The 20407-nt window shown below is 36.1% G+C and overlaps 1 protein-coding gene across 2 annotated transcripts in view; it reads left to right on the forward strand.

The window, feature by feature from the left end:
• The first annotated feature begins 1267 nt into the window (after positions 1–1267).
• slc16a1a (solute carrier family 16 member 1a) overlaps positions 1268–20407 on the forward strand; it is a 38900-nt gene continuing 19760 nt past the window's right edge. Inside the window, exons 1-4 of one of the 2 annotated variants that reach the window (XM_048198992.1) lie at positions 1268–1296; positions 6570–6642; positions 9828–9864; positions 10017–10126. The gene's annotated coding sequence lies outside the window, so the exon portion shown is untranslated. Of the gene's footprint in view, positions 1297–6569; positions 6643–9780; positions 9865–10016; positions 10127–20407 lie in introns of both variants that reach the window. The other variant, XM_048198995.1, reaches the window with a different exon arrangement.

Consider the following 20407-nt stretch of genomic DNA (forward strand, 5'->3'; position numbering starts at 1 on the left):
TATTGCTAAACCAAAGCACACAGCTTTTGCACAGAAGTCAAATAATAACTTTCTGAAAAAGACTGTTAATATTCTTGGAAGTTTTTAAAACGGATTTAGAGAGAAGATAAAACTCTCTCAAAACAACCCTTGCAACCTTTCTATCTCATATGCAAAAAAGACTTTGGCTGTTTCTATAACAATCACAAGGTATAATCCATCTGTTGTTGTCCTTTCCCTGGCTCCCCATGCGATCATCTCAGCTTGAGTTTTTCCTTTCCTTCTTAAAGCCTCAACAAAGTAACGACCAACCCCGAATTATCCCTCGTAGCACATCACATCTGCAGATTAGTAACCACACACTCAGTAATCAGCCACATGCTGTGTTTACCCACAGTTCTGTGCAGACACTCAGAGAAGCTCAAAAGTTATTACCAAAAAAAAAAAAAAAATAGCAACACATCCAGGTGTTACTGACCTCTCATCCTAAGGATCGAATACCTGTCACAGATCTCAGTGATAAGATTTAATCTTACTACAAATCCTTGACTTATAAGATGCCTTTGGAGACAGTTCTGTCAAAGATTGCACAAGATTAAATATTTCCCTGTTCATAGACACTGGATGGAGAATAACTGACTACTTCAATATCAGTATCTGCCAAATAGTAATGTATAGCCCAGTGGCACTAGCTAAAACTATCAATGTAATACTTTTCATTCTTGAGTCATCATACAGATACATTTACTTGCTGAGGAAGAATATTACTGCAATGTTGTATAGGCCTAATTATTTTATTTTATTTTATCCAGTTTTTTTTATCCAGTTTTATTTTATCCAGTTTTATCCAGTTTTCAAAATTGGTTGGTCTATGGTGGGGATTTTTAGCGACTCTTTTACAGACACCAGTAGATGGCGACAAGGGACTGTTATGAGTGAGCTGAAATTGTTAATTAATGGGGTACTTCACCCCTGGAAAGATGAATGTGTATTTAAAATTGGTCATTTATGTAGTAGAAATGTGAAATTATTTTTGAATTTGGAGCTTTCTAGACTGAGAAAAGGCAGAAAATGTATTTTTGACTAATGTGGATGAAAGACAACAACTCCCAGAATGCACTTGTTTTGCTGCCCCTGCGAGGCCACGCCCAAACCACGCCTATCGGTTACAGGCGGAATTACCAGGAAAATTCAAACAACTAGGTTTGCTTTGTTACATATTAATTCTATAAATCGTGAGTTAGTTCATACATTTACAGCGAAATGGTGCTAAATTGCTTTGTACCTGGATGTACACCCAAAACCAGGAAAGGACAAGTAAGTTTCCATCATTTTCCGATTAAGTTAAAGATTTGGAGCGATGTAAACAGTGGCTGTGGGCCATCAAACACCCGATGTTTGGAGATAACACCGTTATAGAAAACCTAAAAAAACCGCAGAATATGTAGTCTCCATTTCAAGCACGAGGACTACGAACCAAATATCCTTGCAATGAAGAGAACCATTCTGATGGACACCGCGATCGATATTCACTTTCCCAGAGGACGAACAGCCTGGGCATCTGGTACTAAGCGTATTCGCCTAGACGTAAGACTCGCTGATACTAGACTGATAACACAGTAGCCTATACGTAGTGCTGTAGGTAGCACATAGGTAGCAGTAAAACTGCAAACTTAGCAAAGTAACGTTAGATAGACAATTACATATAAGTTGCATATAAGTTGACTGTTATCAAAGTAAAGCCACTGTTCTGTAAAACTGAGTTAGTCTATTTATCTATTTATGCTAACGTTACCACAAAAGCCTGTTGCTGTATTGGTTGAGATGACTGCAGAGACCGATAAATTTGCGAGATGAACCACTGATGTAGTGCAGACTATAACAAAATATGTTAAGCTTAAAAATATAATTGACACCCACTTTTGATAAAATCTTTGATCTATGTCCGTGAGTAACCTCAAACGCACATATGTATGGGCGTGGTGAAAAAATGCGGAACTACCTGCTATTACTGGCTGTAGTTTTATGCCTCTGGCCAAAAAAGCCTAGCCTGGTAATACCAGACTCTGCTACTTCACTTTGCTTCGTAGACAGAGTCTGGAATGGCATAATAGAGAAGTGTTTTCTCTCTCGCTAGGGGACGCTTGTCTGAAGTTTAAAATCATTGGTTACCCGTAAGCCAATCAGATACGTTTAGTTATGACGTATGTTATCCGCCTGTACAGCCGCATCGAAGCACAGACATCATGCATCGAACTCAAATCTATGATTGAACTTCCACTGTAAACCTGTTGTAAACACATGATGATGTGAGCGAAATACCGGAGTGAACATGGCTGTAAACGACTTTTGCAGATTATGCGAAGTTAATGCATCCCGAAGTTTGCATCCCGTGTCTCGTTTCCCATTTCCGCGGTCGTTTCGGTTTTCGATTTCTCTAACCTACAATGTAAAACTCGGCGCTTAGCATCTACGTCACGACTCTCAGCCCGCCCTCTGTTCGTTGATTGGCCCGGCTGTTTCCAGACCGGTGGCAAACACAAAGCTCTGACGCTGTATCAGACTGAGTACAGAAGCGAAATGAAATTGAGCGGAAGTAGGAAGTCTGACGTAGTCAGGCTAAAAAAAGCCTCCGATGACGCAAAATGACGATTTTTGCGTCATCGGAGGCTTTTTTACAGAATAAAAATGCATAAATCTCTCATCTCGGGCTGATATGAAGGGGGAAAGCACAGTAATTCGAAAATACTAGTGGTATTCTACTAATACAAAGCTTAATGCTAAATCCTGAAGTAACCCTTTAATTCAGGAACAAAACATGCGTGCGAGGTATTGAATCATTTATGTGTGAGTCAAAAGATTCATTCGGGACTCAGGAATAATTCTGTATGAGTGAGTCACTGAATCATTCACTCAACTGATTCGTTCAAACACACTGATTCATTCAGGAACCGAACACTGTGTGTTGATCGAAGACAGTCAACATTTGTTCCTTCTTTAACTTCGTCTGGAGCGCTTTTCGTTGGAGGAGCACAAATAGACAAAGAAACTGGCCAGTTGTGTCTAAAATGTAAGTTTCTCGATATCAATTTTGTTTGTTGAACTGTTATAACGCGATATCTGCTGATGACAAGGCTGTGCTCACCTGTTGCACTCTGCCGCTGTTACTCAGACCTGTTCTAGTCTTGTGTTGTGATATACATCTTATAATCTTTTTTTTCTTGGAAATATATGTATGCTGTAAAAACATCATATTATATAAAATTGTGCTTCATATGGGAACATCTAAATTGGCGTTGTTGAAGTCAAATTTTATTTAATATTATGAATGAATATTAATTAATTTGTAGTAATTCTTATTATGAGGTATTTGGCCTCTGTTGTACTGCTTAGACTAGTATTGATCTAAGTGAGTTAGCCAGACTAGTTCTTCTGTGACTTCGGTAAAGTTGGTTTTATATTCGCACATTCGGCCATCCGTATTCAATAGTCTTGTTAATCACACTACATTGGACATTCAGTGGACATTCACAAGTAAATATGCCATTAAAACAATACTTGCCTATTTTGATCGACTGTGAAAAATGTTGTAAGTTGACAATCGTTGGTTGTCAATATCACGTCGCTGCTTAAAATTCGCAAACATTAATTTATTGCACATTTATTGGAAAGCCTGAATTTATCAGAAGTCAGAATGTGCGAATATAAAACCAACTTTACCGAAGTTCTTCTGTGTTACCATAATGGTTAATAAGATCTTGTTGCTTTAGCTTGTTAAAGGCACAATATGTAACATTTTTGAGGTAAAAAATCCAAAAACCACTAGGCCAGTGTTATATATTTTGTTCAGTTGAGTACTTACAATATCCCAGATGTTTCCAACTAACGTTATTTGTAAATCGTGAGAAAATCGCGATTTTATCCAAGGATAAGGGACTCGTCCGGGAGTCGCCTGTCAATGGCGTCATATCTGCCTTACCCTTGGTTTCCGGTTTTATTTTGTAGAAACCATTAAAACACCAAAGACGCTTTAATATATTACATGTTTTACTAGACAAGGGAACAACTGTTTACATTTATAGACAGAAAACGAGTTATATAGCTCAACACGTTTAGTCTTATTGTTTAAATCTAGTTTTCTTGATTTTCCAAGAGTACCATGATTTTACCATACCTCAGAGAAAAACTATTTTGTCAAGTAGCTAATACAGCATTTATACAATACATTTTAAAATTAATTGCATGTCATCTATCAACACAAGCCACCCAGCATTTAATAATGATATTCTAAAATTGATCTAACCTACTGCAATGTGCAACAAGTGTCTCACAGCAGCCGCCGAGCGAATGCACAGAGTAACATTATAACATTTTTAACACAGTCATAGATGCACAGAGTAACATTATAAAAATTTTAACACAGTATGTCTCTAATATGATAAATAGCGCTGTGTTACCTCATACGCTTGACCGGAAGAAGCGAAAGCAGCGACTGCAGCATAATAAGAGCTCCACTGCTTGCGAGTCATATGTCACGTTCGTCTCTCATTAGCAATCGCCTCAGCGGCCTCATCCAGCTCCAACAGCACTTGTCCTGCTCTGCTTCATACTACAGTAACGTTAGTAATCTCATCCATGAATATGATTTCTGCCCGTCCCGATTCGTTTCCACTGACTGTGAGATGTAGACGACATCTCCCAAGAATCCGCGCTCAAACTCGGTGTCATCAAGCTACGCCTTTGTTTTGTTCAGGCGACCTCTAGCGGCGAAAAATTTACATATTGTAGCTTTAAGTTGTACACACCAGCATTTTATACCGAGCATGTTATAGTTTGACATCTACTGTTGACCAGGAATTTCTAGACAACCACCATAAAATTGGATGGCCATGCTTTGCTTGAACTGCACCCTATTATTACTGAAAAGATTACATAATTGCAGCATGGCTTATAGTTGAGGCTATCAATTGTTTTTGAAAAATGTCTCTCGGCTCTCCTACATTAGATGAAATAGTCCTCTTTCAAAACCACTCACTGTGACTGTAATTCAGTAATAGGTCTGCTGTTATTGTAGTTACTTTGTTGCAGTTTGACTGTTATCTCTTGTTGCTCTCACACACACAATAACTCTGCTATTGTCTGTAATTCTTGAGTCAAAAGACATGCTGTCCAAAAAATTGTGCAGATGATCCCTTACCAGATTTTTTTTCCCTCTGAAATTCTGACAAAAAATAATGATGCAGGCCTTGTCACAAAACAAGTTGGTCTATAGATCTAAAAAGGTATAATTTATCCCTTCCAAAAAAAAAGTACGGAAGGACAAATTGTCTTGCCATGTCTAAAAGTCCATATCTGACTAAACTTCTTTGTCATTTAATTTTTTCGCCGCAATCCTATCGCACCACAATCAGTCTCCATGTAACTCGACCTTGCTTCTACTTTATCTACATTATGCTCGTAGCAGACAGAGGCTTTCTCTTGGTTCTCCCGGTGTGACAGGCGCAATATCCACTGCAGTAAAACCCTATTTTCCCAGCTTTATTCTCAAATGCATAGGAATGGGTTAGCCATGCCCTGGAGGCAAACTGAAGTGCTCTGATTGCGATCTAATGAAGCCATCAATTAATGTGACAAAGTTTCTGGACACCCTTCACCCAAAGGCAAGAGCAAGCCTTTATTCCACCTTTATTTGAGTTAGGCTTAAATCACAGGAAGGAATTACAGCAATGATGGTGATAACCATAGTGACTCAGGTGTCTTGTGGCTTATTGTTGACTCCAAGGAGTAAATCAGTTTTCTTGGTTGATGAATACAATGCTGGGTGTATATCGTTAATTTGTGAATCTTACTGGAGCTTAGAAAGTGCCTGAAATAGGCCAGTATGGTTTCATTTTATATTAAGTGACCTTAAGGGGCAGGCAACAGATTGTGCATAAGAGTATGTATGTATATGTATATATGTTGAAAACAGTTGTACAGCTTAATATTTTTGAGGAACCCATGATACAGTTTTTTTCAGGTTTCTTTGGTGAATAGAAAGTTGAATAGAAACAGCATTTGCTTGGAATAGAAAATTTCTGTAACATTATTAATGCCTTCACTGTCACTTTTGATCCATTTAATGCATACTTGCTGAATAAAAGTATTAATAATTGCTTTTAAAAAAATCATACTGACCCCAAACATTTGAAAAGTATCATATTCAATCCCTGGTCAACCTGTACCTGTACCTGCACAGTACTTTTTGTTAGTCTTGTTTAAGCTTTATGTGGATATATTAAAGACTGTGGTTTTTCGAATGAGTTTCCCCCCGTGACCTTTCTAGCTGCAGGTACAGATTGAGTCTCAGTCCCTCGTCTCCCCCCACATCCAGTACTGACCTCAGAACAGCTTTGAACATCTGTGGTAGACCGTACACCACCGGAGAGCCTCGGAGGACCCTGACATTTAAATAAAAGATGCTGTAATCTGGGAGAAATGTCGTGCCTTACACGGGTGGCCAAAATCTGATAACATGGAATAGCTTTTAAAGCAGAATGAAGAAAAGAAGGTGGCTTTACTTAAAGACTACCCTCTCTCTTCCTGTTCAGGCTGCAAGTACTGGCTGCACTAATCAAAGATGGATGCATTGCTGTACCCTGCAAAATACATGTTGTTTACCAGGTAAGCTTTCCTTCCCAGTCCTCTGAATGCATTCGTTCACAGCAGGCTCATCAGCTCTGACCCTCTTTTTAATTGTTAAGCCCTGTTATGAAAGATTATGTTGCCATGGCATTGATGTGTTGAACAGAACAAGCTGAAATTATGTCAGGTAACACTCTCTCTTGGCTTGGAGCACCTTAGCCCAATTCAAAATTGAGACAATTGTCATGACGGATCATTGTTAGAATGGAGTATTTTATAAATATTTTATATCTTTTGCTTCTTTGCCAATTTCACCAATATTCTGCCTGCATACTGATTTCTTTGTAAGTGAACAGATTGGTTGTTTAAGTAGAGCTACTGAAATACTTTTCTGTAGTGGTACTGTACTAGTATTGCCATCCATGTGCTTTGCCAACCCTTACAAAAAACAATATACTTCAAGTTTATATTATTAATTATATTTTTAAGTATAGTAGTAAGTATACTAATATCAATGTATGAGTAGTATACTTGTAAGTGTACTATTTCAATAGTACTAGGGACTAAATTGGCCCACTTTTTAGTGTATAAAAGCATAGTATAAAAGTATAAAAACATAGCATAAGTTAGTGTTGTCAAAAGTACCGACTTCGGTACCAAGTCGGTAGTGAAATTTAAAAAATGTGACGATACCAGCATGTCCCCCACTGTTGAGCGGATACTTAAACACCTCTGATTGGCCATTGTGTTCACGCACTCAACAGATATGTCTGTGATTGGCTACAATGATCAGCGCTTCAAAACATGTTGTAAATAGACATGTTTAACGCTCTTCACTGAGCGCTTACACAAATACACACGGGAGCGTTAAAGGTGCTAAAGAGGATGTTTTGTTTTATACATTTTTGCAATATTACTTGAAACTGTTACTAACTGATAAAAGACTATTTATTAGGTGCACTGAAAGTAATAATATTAATATACATCATCTGTGCACAAGGTAGGACCTTAAAAACATCAGCCAATCGTTTACGCGATCATCGCGTAAACAATTGGCCCTCTGGCTTGTCAATCACTGCCGTGACGTTCCTTGTGAGAGAACAGTAACTTTCCACACTCCACAGGCGCTGCATGCAATGTTTTTGTCAGGAGACAGGAGTAACAACTGCAGATTATGAGTTACCTGCGGTGAGTCCGATATAATGAATCCAAAAAACACGACACAGCGAATGCCGGTGGTAAACACTCGTGTTCCAATACTTTGCCAAAAAAATCCTCTCTATCACCTTTAAATGTAACAGTAGTAAACTTTGCATACACAGCTAATCTACAACTAAGTTTTTCATTTGTATTGCAACTATACTACAAGTGAACTATATATATATATATATATATATATATATATATATATATATATATATATATATATACTGATAGTTTACTAAATACTTGTAGCACATTTTTTTTGTTTATGAAAGAACACTTTAAAGTATACTCTCAGTAAACTACTAGTTTAGTGGTTTTATACTGCAAATATACTTTTGAATACTAGATTTTGAATAAAAAGCTGAGAAAATTGTGTTTTTTTTCAAAGCTTACGTCTGGATCAGATTCAGAATGATAATTAAAACATAGATGGAGTGGATTGCTTTCATCAACACCCCCAAAGCTTGTTCAGTCCTATACCTCTTCCTGAGTTGACATTTCATTCGGTAACATTAGGCAATTTAATGTTTGATGATTGCGTTATTTTACACGTGCATAAGCAATGCTTCTATCGCTTGTTTCTGCTTCTTCGCCTGTGTTTTGATCCGGAGATTCTGTGAGATGGTCCACACTGCAGAACACGAGATCCAGGGGGCAAGGTTGGATCCAGATCCAACTCCTCCCACTTTACATATCCCTAAATCTACCTGTCTCCGCCCCCTGGATCTAAACCTACCCATCTCCACCCCCTGGATCTGGATCCAACTCCTCCCACTTTACATATCCCTTACCCTACCCTCTCCTGTTGTGCAGTGAGGGGCTACTGGATTCTGTACTCTTTCGGAAGGTGTGTAATAGCGCCCCCTATTGTATAACAGTGAAAACATGGATTGCTGGAAAATTCCGTCAATGCCAAGGAAAGAGTTAAGTAGATTTTATGTAAATTCCTATGTACACTACCAGTGGAGTACACAAAAAAATCCACATGCTCAGAATTAGGAACATATCTGTTTACTTTATAAATCAATATTTTCAAATATGTTTGTATTTAAATGTTTTTTAAGACAGTATGTAGAACTATGTGAAAAAGTATTTAATAGGCTACTCAATCAAAAGGGTAAACAACTACAACCAAAGTGTACTTAGAATACTTAATTATACTTTTAAGTAAATCACGATCAAAAGATAAAGTATAGGCCAATTATACTTGGACTTAATTGGAATTTTAAGTATATTTCTGAGAAGTACATTAAAAAGTAGACTGAAAGAATACTTTCTTATTTTTAGTTTAAAAGAAGTATAGCACACTTGAATAAACTTATTTTTTATTAGGAAACCTGAAGATTTGCACAATGTATATTTTTGTATGCTTGTCACATTACAGTGACAGTGGAGAAAAATGACTGAAATTATTATAATTTATAATGGAAATGTGCAGAATCCATCAATGTTGCATATTTTTTCACAACTTTTAAACAGGAGAGTTTTGCCATATCAACTTCACACTGCAAAAAACAGCTGTTAGAAACTTAATGAGAAAATTTAATGAGGAATATACTCATAACAAGAGAAATAATCTAACAATAGCTAAAAAAAAACAAAAAAAAAAGATAAAAAGCACCATAATTAACTACCTTTATTATGTGTGTAACTTTTGGGGCTTGCCAGCCCATTTGAAGCTATTGTGTGTTCTTCTGAAGTCATACAATAACTTTGTGTGAGGAAAAGACTTTGTCATTATTTAAAGCAAATCTTCTCTGCTGCAAGTCTAAAAATCTCCTTCACATACACTTTTATTCAAGCATGGTGCATCAAGACATGCCATGCTAGGTTTGACATTGTTAATGCCAAATGTCATTGCTTTTGTGTCTCATATCATAACGGTCGTTAGACTTCAAATTTTAATATATTCAGAAGACTTTGAATATAGTAGTATGGACTTTTATGGTGCCTTTTTTGTCGTTTTTCTAGCTTGACAGCATCAACATATTGCTAACATCTCTTTTTGTGGTCTACAGAAGAAAGAAAACCATGCAAGTTTGGAACAACATGAGGGTGAGTAAGTGATATTGACAATGACCGAATTTGAAATATTCTTTGAAAATAAGTCTTAATGCAGTTTTGTTTCTCCGGTAAATTAAGAATGTTTGATTATTTTTACTAAAAAACAAGGCAAAATATTCATTATGGATATGATTTGTTTACAGTGCATATGACACTGAGGAAAAAGAACAGATGATCTGCTGTTGAAGCATCAAAATCTTGGTCGTAGATCGGACTGTTCACGCACAGAGCTTTACAATCAACATGTCCTGGTGTAAGTAAAGCCTCTGCTTACCATTCAACACCTGCCTCCTCATACCTGATACAGGCCAAGTCAACAAATAATCAAAGTAATAACTCTAGGACAACCATTTCCCTTGAATGAATGGTGCACACTTCCATTATTCCACAGCCCCATCTTATATCTATTATACACTATACGTATATGTCTGTATTATGTAGTGACTGGTCATACAGTCCTGGAAGAATGGTAGAAGAGAAGAAATGGAAGACAGTTGCAATGTACAGTTCAACAGAAAAGGTGTTTTGAGATGCATCCATGACATTTGTGTGTTTAACAAAGTCTGTTGCTCAGACTGTTTTGCTTCAGGATCCAAATTATGTATTAATTATTACTATGAACTGCATGAAGCCCAACCATATGCAAAAAATATTAACATGGCATGGACTGAATAAGAAAATTCAACAACAATTTTGTTTTTTATCAGCCAAAATATGCTAGAGTTTGATTTAATGACCTGCCTTTGATGTTAACGATGCTGAACAAAAGTGTTTTCTCCTCTCTTTAAAAAAAAATCATAATTAGCCCATTTTTTTGCTTATATTTATTATATCGATTTTTTATTATTATTATTTGTAATTAGTATTGTTTTTCGCTGCTGAAATCAGATCAGACCTGAGATCCATTTCTGGGTCACAACCCAACAGTCGAGAACCACATCTCTAACATAACATCTCTTCTTGGCACAGTATATTAGATCATTGCTTTCTTCCCAGGGGTTTAAACCACCTCCCTCCCGACGGGGAGATATATGGCAGCATTAGTAAAATGGAAGTGAAGGAGCATGAAAGTGAGAACTTGCTCACTCTTCAATCCACCAACCTGCAGTAGACTTCTGGCCCTGCAACCCCGCTCAAAGTGGCATTACTATTAGAGCTCTCGGGGCATTTGACCTTCCTGGAAAAAAGGCCTTTCACAAATCCGCCCTAGGGACTTAGTCCTGATGGGTCTTTACAACTTGGAAGGATCTGTTGTTGTTGTTGTTGTTGCTGTAGCTTTTTTTTTTTTTTTTTTGTACTTTACAAATCCTGAGGCTAGAAAATCGCCCCATGTATCATGCACATTGAATTTTACATGGCTTTCAGTTTGACCGGCCAGCTAGAGCAGTGTCTAATGTAATCTGAAATGTGTTGGGTAAATTACCCAGCCAGACCCTAACCACTAATAACATAAATAAATAAATAAATAAATAAATGTACAAAGAAAGGAAGTAGATTAAATAAATCACCCAACAGGAGTTTTTCCGGTGTCATAAAAATGCACTCTTGTGACAAAACACCTCGATAGGGGACCTGGATATGAAGACGGGGCTCCAGGCGGCAAAATAACAAATTATTGGTCTCCGTCAAGAAAGCAGATGTTGGAAATGCAAATGATTATTGCTCTCCGCTCTTCATTTTGTTTGGTTGCGAGTGCAGCCCTTTGTCCCCAGGGTGAACTGCTTTATTCTTTTATGAGAAGGTGAAAAGAGACACAGGTAAATTGGGAATGGTGGAGATTAGGAGTCTTGAGAAGATGAATTCATTTCTTTAGGCGTTATCTGTTCATATAATATCTAGACTTCTGATTTATTATATGGTATGCACTGTCATAAGATACCAGACACAAATAAATCATCTGTGGTTTTGAAACAAGCAAATGCAAAATATCTGCATTTAAAAATGTTGATAGTAAATGTATGAGAAAGTATATAGAGTGCGACTGTGCCCGCACACATTTTCTGCTGAAGTATTTTTTTCCATTCATTTCTCATAAGGATTTCAAAAAAGTCTTCGTCAAAGCATTATAAGACATGAACCCAGTCAACCAGCTTTGAGGTAAATCGTAAGATTCCAAACTTTGATTTCAAGCAAAGAATACAAAGGTTCAAGACTGTGTGCTTAATGGGCTTTAGTGATTGAAAGAACTACAATCCCATGAAGCATTGTGAACAGCATAATTAAATTAAAAACGGTTGGGAAATATAAACCTATGCATTTAAAAATGACAAGATATTTTAAGTTTATTGCAAAAGATGCAAATATATTTAAATATTTAAGTATGTTAAGAGCATAGAGAGACCGACTCGATTACATAATTTGCAGTGCTTCTTTGGAGTGGGCAGAGCTAAAGAGATCTTTTGCTTTTTTAACACACTAATTGGTGGAATTTTCTGTACAGCATCATGGGTAATGTAGTTTTTCACCACAAATTCTGCTGTTAAACATGATTATTTTAAAACTAAGTTGAAACAATACAGGCTACCGGCTTCAAAAGAAGCATATACTATCGATTAACAACCTCATAGCTCACAGTAAGGTTGTCTTTAAAGGTTTACAAGTTATCGTTAAAAATCAATTTCCTTATGGAAAAATGAATGGAATCCGACTGTTGCACTTGCACTCTATTGAGGTTTAAAAATATGTATTAAGTCTAAATGAATCTTATTATATTAAGCAAATGCATTTAATTTGCATGTTAGCCTACCCTTACAAAAATTTTCATGGTAATCATAGTTTCCACCAAAATACCATAGTAAATTTACTGACACTACTGTTATGTAAGGGATTTTGCGATGATTAGCTGATGTTATTTTGCTCCAAGGATAATCGCAAAATAAATGCTTGGACTTTGAATAATGATTTGAGTTTAAATATTTTTTTATATATAATTTTACCTGTATCTTTAAATTACAACTTGCAAAACAATCGTTCTAGCAACAAGTCGAGTACTGCAACAACATCATGTGACAGAATAACTTACCACCCTTTCTAACTATTGTAACTTGCTTTACTAACTACTATATTTTGGCAGAAACTATTGCTTCTGTGTTCATTTTGAGTGCCTCAGGGTCAAATTACATGTTTTGACAGTGGTTTCCAACAGTTTTGACACCAGATACATCACATGCTCAACAAACGCAGGCCGACTGCTGCACAATAAGCTCAAATTAGCATAAACGTCGTCGCATATCACACGGTGTGTTTGCATGCATGTGACAGAGGGAAGCAAACGGCGAGGTGAATGGCAGCGTGCCGTTCATTTGCATCTGAGATACTCCTGTGTCTTTGCTGAGGGTTGACAATCGCTGTAATGTTAACACTGAGGCTACACCTGCGTCCCGCTTTGATGACCCGAGACATTGCTATTTATGTTAATGTAAAAGTAAATCCACTTTGCATGGAAACATCGCTGAGTCAATTTTCCAGGCCTCGTCATGCGGAAAATAGAAGGAATACATAATATGAGACACGTGAGCCTCGTATATTGCTTGGTGCACATATTCTGAGATAATATGTGTAGGATGTGATTTAAGGGTTTTAGCTGTAGATCAAATCATATAACATTTGCCTCCTTACCAGTCATCTGTATCAGGTCTAAATGGATGGATTCCATTAATTTAACCCTCTGATGCATGAATTATTAAATTACAAATGAGAAAAATTTTTTCTTTTTACTTCAAATCAAGAATATAATCATTCCTTTATAGGGAAAGGGAATATATTAGGGAACTTTTTTTTTTTTTTTTGCATCACAGTCTGTAAAAATGAACAGCCTTTTTGGGATTCGGATGAACAGAAATGAGACTCCTAATGTTAAAAGCTTCAGTAGGGACCCTTGAGACAGACGTGGCAATCAATCAGTGATCATATGGGAGGCGTTTGATTTGAGTACCTGCAAAAACCTGCACTTGTGTGGTACTTAAAAAATCCACAGATGCATCTATTTTTTCTCTGAAACCTACAGAACATTTGCACACCTTAAAAGTCACACGTGACTCAAATGCCAGGGCGGTCTCATAAGAGGAAATGTTGTGGTAGAAACTTTTATACAGTACTGCACCACCTAAACGCCACTTTTGTGACATTCTCATCCCTTCGGAAGATTCTGTCAAAGCTTCAACTAACTTCATATACAGTACCGGTAACTGTTTTCTGTTTTAATGTAATTTGTTCATGGGATGCAAAGCTGAATTTTCAGCATCATTAGTCCAGTCTTCAGTGTCACACGATCCTTAAGAATCATTCTAATATGCTGATTTACTGTTTAAGAAATATTTCTTATTATCAGTGTTGAAAACGGTACCATTCAAAGGTTTGGAGTAAGCAATGCTTTTATTCAGCAAGCACGCATTAAATTCAAAAGTGACAGTAAAGACATTTATAACGTTACTAAAGATTTAAAATAAACACTGTTCTTTTGAACTTTCTATTCATCAAAGAATCCAGGTAAAAATGTATCACAGTTTCCACAAAAATATTAAGCATCAAAAATTTTCAGCACTGAAAAAAATAAAAACTATCATTCTTAATTGAGCACCAATAATAATTGAGGAAACACTTTATTTTAGGATCTTTTAACTAGTTGCTTATTAGATTGCATGTTACTAGAATATTGGCTGTTTATTAATACTTAATGATCATATATTGATGCCTTATTCTACATGACCTTATTCTACATTCTTAATCCTACCCAATACCTAAACTTAACAACAACACTACTAACTATTAATAAGCAGTAAATTAGGAGTTTATTGAGGGAAAAGTTGTAGTTAATAGTGAATATGTGTTCCCTATGCTAAAGCGTTACCATAATTGATAACAATTGAGCACAAAATCAGCATTTTACAAGGATTTCGGAAGGATCGTGTGACACTGAACACTAGAGTAATGATGCTGAAAATTCAGCTTTGCCATCATAGAAAAAAATTACATTTTAAATTGTATTAAAACATAAAAGAGTTATTTTAAATTGTAAAAATATTTCACAATATAACTGTTTTTACTGTATTTTGGGCAAATAAATATAGCCATGGTGAGCATAAGAGAGTTCTTTCAAAAACATTAAAAAATCTTAATGTTTCCAAACTTTTGACCGGTACTTATACACACTAATGTTCAAGTTTGGGGTTGGTAAAAATGTTTAACTCTTTTCTATTTTAATATATATTAAAATGTAATTTATTCCTGTGATGCAAAGCTGAATTTTCAGCATCATTACTCCAGTCTTCAGTGTCACATGATCCTTCAGAAATCATTCTAATATACTGATTTGCTGCTCAAGAAACATTTATTATTATCATCAATGATCAGATCAGTTCTACTGTTTAATGTTTTTATGGAAACTGTGATAATTTTTTTTTTTAGGATCCTTTGATCAATAGAAAGCGTTTATTTGAAATAGATATCTTTTGTAATATTATAAATGTCTTTCAATTGAATGCATCTTTGCTGAATATATGAACTGTACACGGTTGTTGTTGATTTTGTTGTCACATTTAGTAACTTGTCTTGTGATCAGTTAGTTAGTTGTGGCAGTTGATGGTATTTTATCATGTGTGTGTCTGTGTGTGTCTGTGTGTGTCTGTGTGTGTCTGTGTGTGTCTGTGTGAATAGACATGACCACGACATGTACATCATAAAATAAGATATGAAGAACATAATTTTGAATAATTTTAAACCATGTAAACTTAGAGAACAATTTGTGTTATGTAATCTGAATAGGTAATTGTTATAATGATGGCAGATTGTAAGTCATGGCATTCTGACATTTTAAAATCACTCAAGACATTTACTTTAATTAATTCAGCTCATAAAAGCCATGCACATTATCGAATTATTTTTTTTTTATTCTACAAACTTGTGATTAACGTCAATACTCCGCAAAATATCACATAATCGAGTTCTCACTACATGCTTTTCTTGGGTCACAGCAGCTCAGAATCATGTCAAAACTGTGTGCGTCACCCTATTTAAACCTGATCCTTTAGACATTTTCTTAAACTTAAATACCAGTCATGAATATATTCATTCAGGAATTATAAATTTCCAATATTTAGGAATTAGTCAGGGTTTCTGGCCCACGGTACAGAATCGGTCCCAATAGAGAGGAGCAGTACAGTGGTTAAATGAGTTCTCCAGAGTATTTTTAAATGCCCAGACCCTGGGGTGAATACTTATCCCCTAACTGAGGGACGATTTGAGGCTGGCAGTGGAGAGCGGGCTGGAAAAGATGGACTGGTAATTGCCATGCCAAGGCAGGGGTATATTAGAATGCCTGAATACATGAATAAGTATGTTGCAGATGCCGGGAAACTTGAGGTTAGGAATCGAGTTTGGGGGGCAGATGCAGCCTGAATAGCATCTTTCCTCAACAGCAGCATCTATTAACTATATTTTTACATTTTCTGAAGAAAATTTGACTTGCTTACCCATGCAAAATTTAATGTCACAATAGATGGTTGTGGATGGTTGCCAGAATATTGCTAAGTGGTTGCTAGTTTTGGTATGGTTGCAATGTCTTTATATTCTCTAGGTCCCTCTTTCTATGGAATTTTTCATCCTTTTTAATTTCTGCTGGGTATTGTAAGTCTGACCTGCTAGAAAAGTAATACTGTAGCACACTTCCTCCTAATTAGCTGGACAATTGGTGTCATGCATGTCTGAGTTAGTCTTAAAAAGTCTTAAGTTCAGTTTGATCAAATTTAAGGACATAAAATTCTTAAATATCTTAAATATTATATGAAAAGTCTTAATTATCATTTCAAGTGGTCTTAAAGGGTTAGTTCACCCAGAAATGGAAATTCTGTTAATAGTGACTCACCCTCATGTTGTTCCACACCCATAAGGCCTTCGTTCATCTTCGGAACACAAATTAAGATATTTTTTATGAAATCCGTGAGGTTCATGACTCGTCCATAGATAGCAATTTAACCAACACTTTCAAGGTCCAGAAAGGTACTAAAGACAGCATTAAAATAGTCCACATGACTGCAGTGGTTCAACCTTAATTTTATGAAGCGATGAGAATGCTTTTTGTGCGCAAAAACAAAACAAAAATAACAACTGTGTCATTCCTGCGCACAAAAAGTGTTCTTGTCACTTCATAAAATTAAGGTTGAACCACTGCAGTAACGCTGACTGTTTTAACAATGTCTTCAGTACCTTTCTGGACCTTGAAAGCGGTGGGTAAATGACTGTCTATGGACCTCTCAGATTTCATCAAAAATATCTTCATTTGTGTTCCGAAGATGAACGAAGGTCTTACAGGTTTGGAACGACATGATGGTGAGTAATTAATGACAGAATTTTCGTTTTTGGGTGAATTAACCCTTTAAATTTGAGATGGAAAACAAGAATCGCAATATGGCTTCATATAATTTAATGTACATGCGCTGCATGTTTAGAAGTAAATACACTGCGCTGCACGTTCTACAAGCTGATGATTTTATCAACAAATACTACAGACAATGCTGCGTAGTAATTATATGTATTCTATTGTTTTTCTTGAAAGTTTTACGTTTAAACAGATTTCTCGACACTCGTTGACTTTGTTAAAAATTTATGTTATCTGCTTGTTTACTCCAGTTTGATGTGTACATGGAAAGCCAACATCAGTTAAATTGTGCATGGCATTCAGCATTAATCTTTAAATGACCTGCAAGGTTTGTAATGCAGTCCTGTTCTTTCAAGCAGACCCACAGGGTGTGACACAAAGTTTTGTGCGGCTTAATAGACAAACTTAATAGAATGGCTTTTAATCTATAGTCTCTCAAAGGCCTATTTTATTCAGGACAAACTGTGAAATCTATTGTGATGTCCCTATGTTTGGGGTAAGGATTAGATTGCTCTATATTAGGTTAATTCAAAGGTTATTTGGTGAAATCAACAACAGGCATCTACAATATAGCAAATTATATAAAGTCATATGGAACCAGCTCAGCCATTTCCACCAGGTGGCGCTCTAATGTCATTCTAAATGCTTTAGAACAGGGGTGTCCAAACTCTGCAGAGTTTAGCTCCAACTTACCACAACACACCTGCCTGGAAGTTTCCTGTATGCCTAAAAAACTTGATTGGCTGGTTCAGGTGTGTTTAATTGAGGTTGGAGCTAAACTCTGCAGGACAGTGGCCCTCCAGGAGCAGGATTGGACACCCCTGGTTTAGAAAAATGATCAACAAGCAACAAGAGAGTGTGATGGTGCCATATAGGATGTGTTCCTGGATCAACATTTTTGTTGGTCTTAGTACAACATTCTTGTCAAAATAACAAAAGATAAAATGTTATTCAGGTTCTGACCTCAGCTGTAACTCTTAATTAACCCTGAACCTAACCTTACAAACGAATTGGATAATAAGAGTGTAGATCTAGGATCTAGGAAGGATCTTGGGAAAATTCCAGGATGGAATATACACTATCGTTCGAAAGTTTGAGGTACTTTTTTATTTAATTTTAAAAATGTAATACTTTTATTCAAAACGGTTGCATCAGATTGATCAAAAGTGCCATTAAAGACATTTAAAAATTAATAAAAATTTTCCATTTCAAATAAATGCTGTTCTTTCAAACCTTCTGTTCAAGGAATCCTGAATAAAATATGTATCACAGTTTTCACAAAAACATTCAGCAGCATAACTGTTTTCCACGTCAAATCAGCATATTAGAATGATTTCTGAAGGATCATGTGACACTGAAGACTGGAGTAAAAATGCTGAAAATTCAGCTTTCTATCACAGGAATACATTGCATTTTCAAATATATTAAAATAGAAAACATTGTAATAATATTTCACAATATTATAATAATGATTTTACTGTATTTTTGAGCATAAGAGACTTCTTTCAAACACATGAAATATGTTACAACCTCAAACTTTTGAACGGTAATGTATAAGAATAATTTTTCATACCGTTGTGCATATGTGATAATATTATCACCTATCAGTGTTTGATTTTAAGCACTCCTTTGTTCCATTTTGGAACAGTATTGGATTGCCACTTGAAGCCCAATGTAAAATCTAAAGCAAGACCAGTTTTCTCAGTTTCTCTATTCTAGATATATATCAGAAAAAATGTATATTGACAAAGCTGGATTATAAAAATTCAAAGTTCGTCTACACGACCACCACCAGGCTTCACTGCTGTGACGCATCACTTGTCTCACAGATTGTACCCACTCAGCATGCTGGCCATCTGGCTTGTCTTTACAACAAGGACAGAAATACAAATCATACCTACCTAGCCACAGATATTGCAGAGGTTACACATTACCAAAAAGAAGAAGGAAAAAAAAAAAAACAGTTCTGACGTAAACTCAATGGAGCGCTGCAGCTCCCAGCCATATGGGGACTTAAATGGATCCTAGAATTGTTCAGTCTATCTGCTGAGTGCAGGTTTTGGAACTACACAGAGACAAGCCTCATCCAACATAACGCAGGGGAATGTACTCGCTGCTGTGTTGACACAATGAGGGCACTATATGGAAGTTTAAAAGCATCAATTTCAGTGTCTGTTCAAGGGGCCATGGGCCTTTTGTGTGTTAAAGTATATTTAACATCAGAAGATGCTGCTGCCAGTGACTGTGTTTTGTCAATATGAGTTATAAGTGTTGTCACGTGTGGATTAAAGCAAATGTGCAGAGCTATATAAACAGCGGTATTAATTAAGCAATACAATCTGTTTAATTTTGTGGAGATTTTGTCTTGTGGAGATTTGAATAATCTCAAAGAATTCCTTTGATGGTAGACATGTCTATATCTTGAGATTTTGAACAACAATGAATGAGGTTAAAAAATGGAAACTGCTTCTTAAAGGGTTAGTTCACCCAAAAATGAAAATTATCCCATGATTTACTCTCTTTTTTCAGACAAACACAGTCTGAGATATATTTAAAAATATCCTGGCTCTTCCAAGCATTATAATGGTAGTGAACGAGGGGCGTGTTTTGAAGCACAAAATAAATGCATCCATCCATCATAAATATAGTCCATACGGCTCCAGACGGTTAATAAAGGCCTTCTGAAGTAAATCGATGGGTTTTTGTAAGAAAAATATCCATATTTAAAATGATCTAAAGTAAACTTTATAAATAACAGACAACCGTACGCATACTGTGCAAGTCAACTTGCACCAAAAAGTAACCCTTGAAGCAATGTATGACGCAGGATGTAGGAGTAGCATAAGCTTAGACGCCTCTTCCTCTTCTCTTATATAGAAATCCTCCGAAATTTTCATTTTAGACTTCTAATTCGTGACCGGTGTTTTGTTTTTGTTTTGTTTTGTTTTGCTCTATCCTCTATCCGTTCACTACCATTATAAAGCTTGGAAGAGCCAGGATATTTTTAAATACATCTCCGATTATGTTTGTCAGAAAGCTTGAGGGTGATGGGATCATTTTCATTTTTGGGTGAACTATCGCTTTAAAGTGTCCCTTTAATGTTATTTTAAAGGTTCCTAATTTTATTTTGGAGGTCTCTCAAAAAACACTTTAATTTCT

This window comes from Megalobrama amblycephala, linkage group LG8 (genome assembly GCF_018812025.1).
Source record: "Megalobrama amblycephala isolate DHTTF-2021 linkage group LG8, ASM1881202v1, whole genome shotgun sequence".
Classification (NCBI taxonomy): domain Eukaryota; kingdom Metazoa; phylum Chordata; class Actinopteri; order Cypriniformes; family Xenocyprididae; genus Megalobrama; species Megalobrama amblycephala.